Source organism: Lactuca serriola, chromosome 8 (assembly GCF_051521515.1).
Source record: "Lactuca serriola cultivar US96UC23 chromosome 8, Lser_US96UC23_V15, whole genome shotgun sequence".
In the NCBI taxonomy this organism is placed as follows: domain Eukaryota; kingdom Viridiplantae; phylum Streptophyta; class Magnoliopsida; order Asterales; family Asteraceae; genus Lactuca; species Lactuca serriola.
In genome coordinates this window covers 276,738,233-276,748,652 of record NC_136415.1, presented here as the reverse complement: position 1 = coordinate 276,748,652, position 10,420 = coordinate 276,738,233, and positions in this window count along the sequence as shown.

Here is a 10,420-nt window from a genome sequence, read left to right as displayed (position 1 = left end):
CAATGTACAACCAACTCATAGTAACAACTCATATATCTAGGTTTGAAGAATATAAGATATTATCGTCTCATGATCACTCGTGATAAAATCCATGAAGTGATTCCAATGAGCGCGGGTTGAATCTAATACTCAGATTTTATGAGCACTCATGAGTGTTGTAGCACAACTTTGTCCACCAACTTGGACCTCTACAAGCCAACCCATGACAGTCTTGATTCATTTCTACTTCCAGCATATGACCGACTGTGGATGGTTTGAATAACTTAGTCATTCCGGAAGAATAACCTAGTTTATTCTGGAAGTCAAAACATGCAAAATGAAACATAAGAATAATTGAATCTAATATGGTATCAAACCCTATGAATATAAATAAAACACATTTTATTTATCACCATACTGATTACTCATTATTCATTGTTTCGGTTTTATCAACTTTATACTTGAATTAAAAACACTAGTTGTCCCATGCTCCAAGCATGTACACTATGTTTTTTCTAAACAATAGCTTTGCCATACACCTAGTATGCACTCTATGTTTGTCTATGATCCATACTTTGTGAAATAAACCAATTGACCAAAATTTCAATGATTCTAATTTCACACTCCCGAATTCTTAGGCAAATGCAGGAATTCTAAATTCATGCCATTTTACCGAAATCTGTTAGATTCTAAACTTATATGCAATGATTCTCTTGTAATGATTATGCACAAAGTCACAAAGACGTGACAACAAACATTACAGAGCATTCCAAAGGAGATCAACTCCTTGGAAACATCCTTGCATTAAGTTTCCTAATCTTACACATATTTATTGAACAACTTCCACAAATGGGATCATTTCCACATTCCCCTTTTGACTATCACTTCTGAACAAGAGTTGCCTCTTTTCAAAATATGTCAATATGATCCTTCCAACAATTAACACTATACTTCCAACTGTCCCTGAGCAACCAATATTTGGTAAACCTTAGATTGTCCTCGACAATTGCTTAATCCTTTTAGTCATATCCAATTCTAGACCTTTTACCTTCTTAATGCCCCATGCATTTGGAAAATTTTAGAAAGGATGAATATAGCACATGTAACCGATCCTATATCCGAAGCATATGGAACACGATTCATGATGTCTCACGTAAAGACTAAACCAATCTTTTGCTATAATATATCCATTTCAATTTGCCAAGTTCTCATAATTCAGATTATGAAAAGATATGCCGTAATCATAATCGAATTTTAGAACGCAAATAATGAACCCATATATAGAATTTTCTTATGAAATTCATATATATTCTTGACTAAATTTGATTAAAATCTCAATCTAATCTTTTAGAATTGAAACGAAGTATAATTTCCTCTCCCTTAATTATAGCAAAACACCTTTTTTTCAACGAATTGAAACTTTTCTTTTCTATAATTAACATTTCTAACTTGCAATACTTATCATAATTATCATGCTCCCACTAACATGATGATTATTAGTATAAAACTTATGCTCCCACTAGCTTTGACATGTACTCAGAAATCAGATGGACTTTTAGAAATCAATACTTGATTGACTTTCTTACCAAAGTTCAGATTTCTGATACTAGATTGCTTTGATAAGACTTTATCAAAATCATACACCTTTCATTAGATAGCTCACAGGTGTGTCTAAACAATTTAAGAACTATGAAAAGGGATGTTGTAGTCATAGTCTTAATTGTTTAGACCTTTGCCACTTCTCACAAGTCCAGGTTAGTGTGTCGATTAACCACACACGCTCCACTAACGACTTTGAGAATGTAAATATCACAATTGCTATCTTGTTAAAATCTACTTAGTGAAAGTGTTTCCTCACCATCATTTTCATGAATCGGAGAGAAACCTTATGACACTTAGATTTTATGGTGTATGTGTTCTTATCCATGTGAATTGTCAAAACCATAGTCACAAGACAAGGATAATGATAAATCTAAACTCATATGGACTGAACTCAATCTTAATTTCTTGCCATCTGGCAGCTCAAGGGCCTGCCATTGCTTCCAAGTTGTTGTGCAACCAATTGAGAACTCGAAGAACTCATATGCAAAGCCAACTTTAATTGGAATGGGCACAGAATATGTCAACACGATAGGTTATAAACCTCAAGTCGTGTGCTAGTGAAGAACTTTAGGTTTTATTCTTGATTAGTTCTTGAGACTTTCAAGACCTTTAAGACTCCTACTGTCCTCTTGACATATAAGACTTTCTTGTCAGATATTCAAGAGATAGTGCGGATTCTAATCAAGACAAACACTTCACACAATTGGCCTTAGTTGGTCTTTGTTTTGTCCAAAACATCACAACTTACCAATTTCAAATGTACAAGAGTAGAAAACTTTTATTCTTACATTTGACAAGTGTTTTAAACCTTCTTTAAGACATGTCACTCAAGTTACAATCTCGGGGTATGACTCTAATAATTGTTTTGGAATGAAATATGACTCATCATCTTGATTTAACCACTTCAACAATTCATAGCTCCTCTTCTTAGCTATCAGAATGCACTTAGAGGATGAATTGCGATAAGGTCTCTTAATCATTAAGATGATCATATGACATGATACTAAAGTACTCTCCCATCTTTTCAGATTTGAGAAATTTTTATCCTTCTTCCTAATTTGATTCTTCTTATTCGCTCTGCCATACATTGGAACCTTTTCCAATGTATCAGAATTACACTTAGGCTTGTAAGTATAACCATATTTACTGAGCTTTAGTAAATTATGACGAATAATCTTATCGATCTTTTGTGGTGGACTTTGGCCAGTGCACAAGAATGTGTACTCGATCCCTTAGTCCTTCACTTAACTCACATATACATGTGAACAAGGAACTAGTCTTAATTTTCCAAAGATGAAAAATTCTCATTCATCATGCTATACAACTTGTGTGATTCCAAGTTTCGGTCCAATTGAAACTTGGGTGATGAGGATCTTTCCTTATTTGGTAAATTTAGACATTACCACAAATGAAAGAATCAATTTCATATTTCCACTCTTGCTATTAATGGAATCATATAAGCAACATTTTTTTCCTCAAATGTCATTGTAAGGATATTTTAAAATAAATAAAATCATCATTTTTTCCTTTTATTTTAAAAACTTTGCAGAAAAACTATCCTTACAATGCAAAAGAGCATGAAAACTTTGTTGTTATCTATTCCTAAGCAATATATCATAACTCCTAAGAAGTAGCTCAAGAATCCAATCTTCAAACTATGCGATAGAAATCCATCTACGCGATCAGATTCAGCATATTCTTTCTTTAAGTTTCTTCACTTTTCTTTGATTCTTACAAACATCAATATGTAACCCAGTCGCATCATGTATCAAGAATCTTAGTATAGAAACTTAGCAGAGTTATATATTGGATTTTACCTGAAGTAGGGTCAAACTTATTGACTTTAACATCCTTAGGTAAAATTGGCAGCCTCGCAACTAATGCCCCTTCCTTTGGCAATATAAACATATGGACCCTTTGGTAATGGTATCGGTACTATCACAGACTTAGCTTTTCTCTTTACCATTTGGTCAACCAAGTTGACTATGGCCGACCCCTTTCCATTGGGAACAGAATGCTTTTTCTGGATTTCCAGTGTCTTCATTGTCAATGTCCATAAAGTTTTAGGAAGTTGATCTTAGAAAATAGATAAGATCATTAAGGTTCTTGTCATATTCTGTTTCATAGGAGTCCCAAAGGAACTCACTGTGTGACTTTGAAAGTGATTGAACCACCAAATTTCTCAAGACTTTGACACCCAACTCTCCGGGCTTGTCAGTATGTGACTTCATCTCCAAGATGTGAGCACACTTAGACCTTGCCTTGCCAATAGGGATTGAGTGACCTTGAACTTATGGGATAGGGAGAATAATTGGAGGAGGTGGAGGAAGTGAAGTTCCAAGAGATTTGGGAGGATCATAGATGTATGAACTAGACATCTTTTGGGAGATATTCAATATAATTGATTAAAAGTCCTTAATATAACACCCAATATGAGATATTAAGGCTAGGACCCTACAAACTATTTTATAACTCGGAAGAGGGATGCCGTAATCCAAGCTATAAAATATTTGAAGGTGGGTGAATGACGATTCACCAATTTCCACCAAGATAAACGAAATGTATTACAAGGTGTGAAGTAAACATGCAAATATATTTGGTACCCTTAATATTTACCCCTTAATCGATGTGCCGGTTAACCACACACGCTCCACCGATACTATGATAAATATTAAGTTACCCTTTGCCTTCCTTGTTAAGTCCAGGTTAGTGTGTCGGTTAACCACACACGCTCCACTAACGACTTAAACAAAGTGCAAAGTGTAATTTCATGGATTAGCACCTTGTTCACATTTTCCTAAGTAACTAAGATTGGTTATTATTAAGAGTTTAGTTACTTAGTATTTATCATTAATACTTTTAATGAAGGGAGAATTCTAGTCCTTGTCCTACCCGTTCGGCTAACGACCCTCCACCGGTCAAGGAAGCGGTGGGTGAGAGTGGACACCCATTAAACTGCCATTTTATAGGTAGTAACCTTATACCCCCTTATAGACCAGCTTCGTGAATGAGGCCTACTAACGATAAGACTGACTTTACTTAGTATATATATAAATATTATTAACTTATAATATTATAAAGTATAAGGGTTTAATTTTAACTTTTAAAATTCTAAGGGCTTAACTTGGAATTAAAGTATTCATGGGAAAACTTTACAAATTCCAAAACTTGAGGGCAAGTTTTGAAACTATTCAAAACTATTTAATTCCATAACTTATGTGTTTAAAGTAGTTTTAACTAAAAACTCTTCAAGTTCCATAACTTAAGGACAAGTTATGGAAGACTTTAAACCATTAAAGAATGTGACTCTTCCTTATTCATAACTTATGGATTTAATTAAGGTTACACATTTTTTTTATTATTTAATGAAGAGACTCTTGAACCTCCAAAACTTGAAGACAAGTTATGGAGTCATAAAACCATTTAATGAGGACAAGACTCTTCATTTTGTAACCAATGACAACTTTTATGAGTTTTAAGAAACTTAAATGTGACTTTTCATGTAACTTGAGGACAAGTTACAAAAACACATTTTAGAATCAACTCTTAGATTAAAATGGATTGAAAACATATTATCACATAATTTTCTATTAATCTAAATCAACTCATAAGATCAAGATAATTCAAAAAAAAAAAAACTTTTGGATTCCATAACTTATGGAGTTTAATGTGTTTGTTTAATGATGAAACTTTTCATGTTCCATAACTTAAGAACAAGTTATGGAATTCTTTAAAACATTAACACCAATTTTTGTAACTCTATAAAAAAACTTTGAATCAATTTTTTTTAAACCTTTACATATCCAAAACTTATGGAGGTTTCAAAAAAGTCTTTAGATCAAACTTTTAAAACTAATAAAATAATCATATCATTTTATCTTTTACTAAATTTGACCTAATTTAACTCATATAGCAAATGATTCAAATTTTACAAATAATTAGTTTTTCACAAAAACAAGTAATTATCTTAAAATTTGACAAACATCATATTTTTTTTCAACTTTGAAAATAATACATTTGCATCAATATAACAGAAAACAACCCATGGCTCTGATACCACTGTTGGGTTTTAGTATACTACAACATCCTATGGTGCACATACAACCCGAAATACCTTGGATCTATGTTTTCTCTATTATACATGCAAATATGAAGTTTCCAAGATATTACCCTATACTAGCATACAAATATCATATACTTGGGTAATAAAATAGATAGAACACATACCTTTTTTTGATGTAACTTGTCTTCATGAAGCTTGAGTGCCTAGTGCCCCAAGTGTGACACCTCAAATGGTTCACACAAGACCATGAACACTTCTAATAACCTTGAGAATAAGGATACTTTGGTTCTCTCTAGTGAAATCGGCATTTCCCTTTTATGTACACACACTAGTGCCAATTTCACCAACCAATGACATCCTTATATAGTGTGGAGATTAGGTTTAAACCCATAACTTTTCATTTCATATGATACATGGGTTAAACACTACATGGACTATCCATGAAGCTTAGCCCAACCTAAATGAACTTGGCCCACCACACATATATATCTAAGAGTCCATACTTAATTAGTTCCTTTTGATCACTTAATTAATTATAAATTAATACTTGATCAATACTAATTAAATAATATGATTATATATTAATATATTAGAACTTATAATATATTAATATAAATCACTAGTATCCTTTTTCCTCATCTTGTCAATCCAATTGTCCCGATGCCATGCAACCTAGATGGACCATGTTGGGTCGGGTCAAGTCTTACCAATTACAGTTATGGACTTAGACATTAATCCAACAATCTTTCCATACGACAAGTCATTATTAATAGAATCCTGTCTATTCATAATAGTGTCAATATGTTCCATCCAATATTATACTTCCAACTGTCTGTAACCGACCAATCCTTCGCGAACCTTAGATTGTTCTTAACAGTTGTTAAACCACTTTAGTCATACCCGATTCTATTCCTTTTTCCCTCTAGATGCCTTAGGGATTTGGAAATTTTAGAACACGAGAATATTATAGCATATGCAATCGATCCTATACCTGAAGCATATGGGATGCGATTCATAATGTCTAACATAAAGACATGATACTTGATCGGTCTTATGCTATAATATTTTTATTTTCCATCTCATAATTTGAATTATGAAGAGGGATGTCGTAATCATAATCAAATTTTGGAACACAAGTATCATTTCCATATATAGAATTTCCTTAGGTTGAACCATTCCAACATAAAATTCATATATATTAGACTAAATTTGATTAAAACTCAATCTAAGCTTTTAGATTTTGAAATGAAGTATGAATTCCTCTCCCTTAATTATATCAAAACAACTTTTCAAACCCTGCATCTTTGCAAATTGAAACTTTTGTTTTCTATAATTAACATTGCTAACTTGCAACGCTTTCCATAATAATTTTGCTCCCACTAGCATAATAATTATTATCTTACTGGCATAACAATTATGCTCCCACTAGCTTTGACATGTACTCAGAAATCAGCTGGACTTCTAGAAATCAATACTTATTGACTTTCTTACCAAAGTTCAAATTTTTGACACAGATGCTTCGATAAGACTTTATCTAGGCTTCTCAAACTCATACACCTTTCCTTAGATATCTCACATGTGTGTCTAAACAATTTTAGAACTTACCGCAGTAAGTCTCAAATGTTTAGACCCTTTGCCATTTCTCACAATTCAAATTATGAAGATGGATGCCGTAATCATAATTGAATTAGAGAATGCAAATATCACAAATCTATCTCCTTAAAATCTACTTAGTGAAAGCGTTTCCTCACAATCATTTTCATGAATTGGAGAGAAACCTTATGACACTTAGATTTTATGGTATATGTCTTCCTATCCATGTGAATTTGTCATAACCATAATCACAAGACAAGGTTAGTGACAAATCCAAACCCATATGGACTGAACTTGTTTAATCTTAATTTATTGCCACTAGGAAACACAAGGGCCTACCATTGCTTCCAAGTTGTTATGAAAACAATTTAGAACTCATAAAACTCACCTACATAGTCAACTTTAACATGAATGGGCACCGAAACAAGAATATGTCAACACGATAGGTTACAATCCTCAAGTCGTGTGCTAGTGATTAACAATAGGTATACTCTTGATTTGATCTTGAAACTTTCAAGATCTTTAAGACTCCCACTGACCTCTTGACATATAAGACTCTCTTGTCAAGAACCGTTCCTTGACAAACAAATATTCAATAGTCAGTTCGGTTTCTAATCAAGACTAACACTTCACACAATTGGCCTTAGATGGTCTCTGCCCTTACCAAGACATAACAACTTACCAATTTCAAATGTATAAGAGTAAGAAACATTTTACTCTACATTTGATGAGTGTTTTAAACCTTCCTTAAGATTATTTCACTCAAGTTACAATCTTGGAATATGAATCTAAGACTCGATTTGGAACGAAGTATGATTCACCTTTTGATTTAACCATTTCACCCATTCACGATTCCTCTTCTTAGTCATACAAATGCAGTAAGGTGTCCATAGAGGATCAATTGTGATATGGTTTTCTGTAATCATTAAGATGATCATAAAACAAAATACTAAAGTACTCTCCCATCTTTTATCATTCTGTCTAATTTGATTCTTCTCATTCGTTCTGCCATACATTGAAACTGTTCAAAATTATACTTAAAATTGTAAGCATAACCATATTTACCAAACTTTAGTAAATCATGACGAATAGTCTTTTCATTCTTTGAGGTGGACCTGACCAGCGCACAACCAAGTGTACCCGGTCCCCCAGTCCTTCACTTGACTCATATACTCATGTGAACAAGGAATTAGTCTTAATTTCCCAAAGATGAAGTTCTCATTCATCACACAATGCAAGTTTCATGATTCCAAGTTTCTATCCGACTGAAACTTGGTTGATGAGAATCTTTCCTTATTTGGTAAATTTTGACACTACCACAAATGAAAGAATCAAATTCATATTGCTAACGTAGAAACATACAAACATCAATTTTCACAAATGCCATTGCAAGGAGATATAACAAAATAAAAAAAATATATTTATTGATAAAATGTGGAAAAACTTTTCCTTACAATGCAATTACAAATGAAAACTGTGTTACTACATATTTCTAAGCAATCTATCATAACTGTTAAGCAACAGCTCAAAAATCCGATCATCGAACCATGCCATTGAAATCCATCTTCGCGACCAGATTCAACATACTCTTCCTTTAAGCTTCCTTCCTTTTACATGATCCTACAAAACATCAAAATGCAACCTTGTCGCATCATGTATTAAGAATCAACAATTAGGAACTTAATAGAGTCAGACAGTAGACTTACCTGAAGCAGAGTCAAACCTTATTGATTCTACCTTATCTCAGATCTTTCAGGTAGTCAGGGCAGCTTCACTTCCAATGTACCTTCAAATGGCAGTAGAAACAAATGGTTTCTTTTGCATTGGTACATGAGAAAATCACATACTTAGACTTTCTCTTCACCATTTGGTCAACCGAGTTGACTATGGCCGATCCCTTTCCATTGGGAAGAGAAATCTTTTCTGGACTTCCAATGTTACCATTGTTAATGTCCATGGAAGTTTGAGAAGTGGATCTTCCAATCAAATTTGCTTTTCCAGTGTGCCAAATCATTGCTGATGCGGCAACAACAAGCAAATAGGTAAGATCAATAAGGGTCATGTTGTGGTTTGTCACATAGTAGTCCTTAATGAACTCACTATATGACTCGGGAAGTGACTAAAGAATCCAATCAATAGACAACTTCCTTGGGAACACCACACCCAACATTCTCATCTTGTCAATGTGTGACTTCATATCTAACACATGTGCACACACTGACTTTCCATCCCTGTGTTTGCTATCCAATAGGGATTGAGTGATCTTGAACTTTTCAAGTCTTTGAACTTGTGGGTTAGGGAGAATAATTGGAGGAGGTGGAGGAAGTGAAGTATGATTTCCATTTCTACTAACACATGAAAAAAGGATTAATTTTTCACCTTGATCGCCATGTGGGATACCATCTTCAAGAGGAAAGCTTGTTTCAAAAGATTTGGGAAGACCATAGTTGTCTGAACCAGACATCTACAATGGGAGAAATTCATGTTAGTTGATTTATGTCCTTAATATAACACCCAAATGAAATATTAAGGCTAGGACCCAACACAATATTTTACAATTCGAAAGAATGATGTTGTAATCCTATTACAAAATATTTGAATGTAGGTAAATAACGATTTACCAATTTCCACCATGAAAAACGAAACTGATAATTAAGTTTTAAATAGATTGAAATTCCTAGATCCTTTGAGATTCATTAAACTTTTCAATGGCATGTTTAAATCTCAATTGTGCCCTTCAAGTTTGTGACTGGGATGACAAGGATCACAAACAAGGTGTGGATAACCATGAAAATTAGATTGGTACACCCAATGTTACAACCACCTAATCGATGTGTCGGTTAACCACACACGCTTCATTGATCTATGATTAACATCAAGCTACCATTTTCCACACATTTTCAGTCCCAGATTAGTGTGTCGGTTAACCACACACGCTCCACTAATGGCTTAACAAGGCGCAAAGTGCAATTTCATGGCTTAACACCAAATTCAAATTTTCCTAAGTAACTAAGATTGGGAATTTATAAGTGTTTAGTTACTTAGTATTTAATTATACTTTTAATGAGAATTTAAATGTCCTGTCAAACACATTCGGCTAACGACCCTCCACCAGTCAAGGTAGCGGTGGGTGAGAGTGGACAGTCATTAAACTACCATTTTATAGGCAGTAATCTTATACCC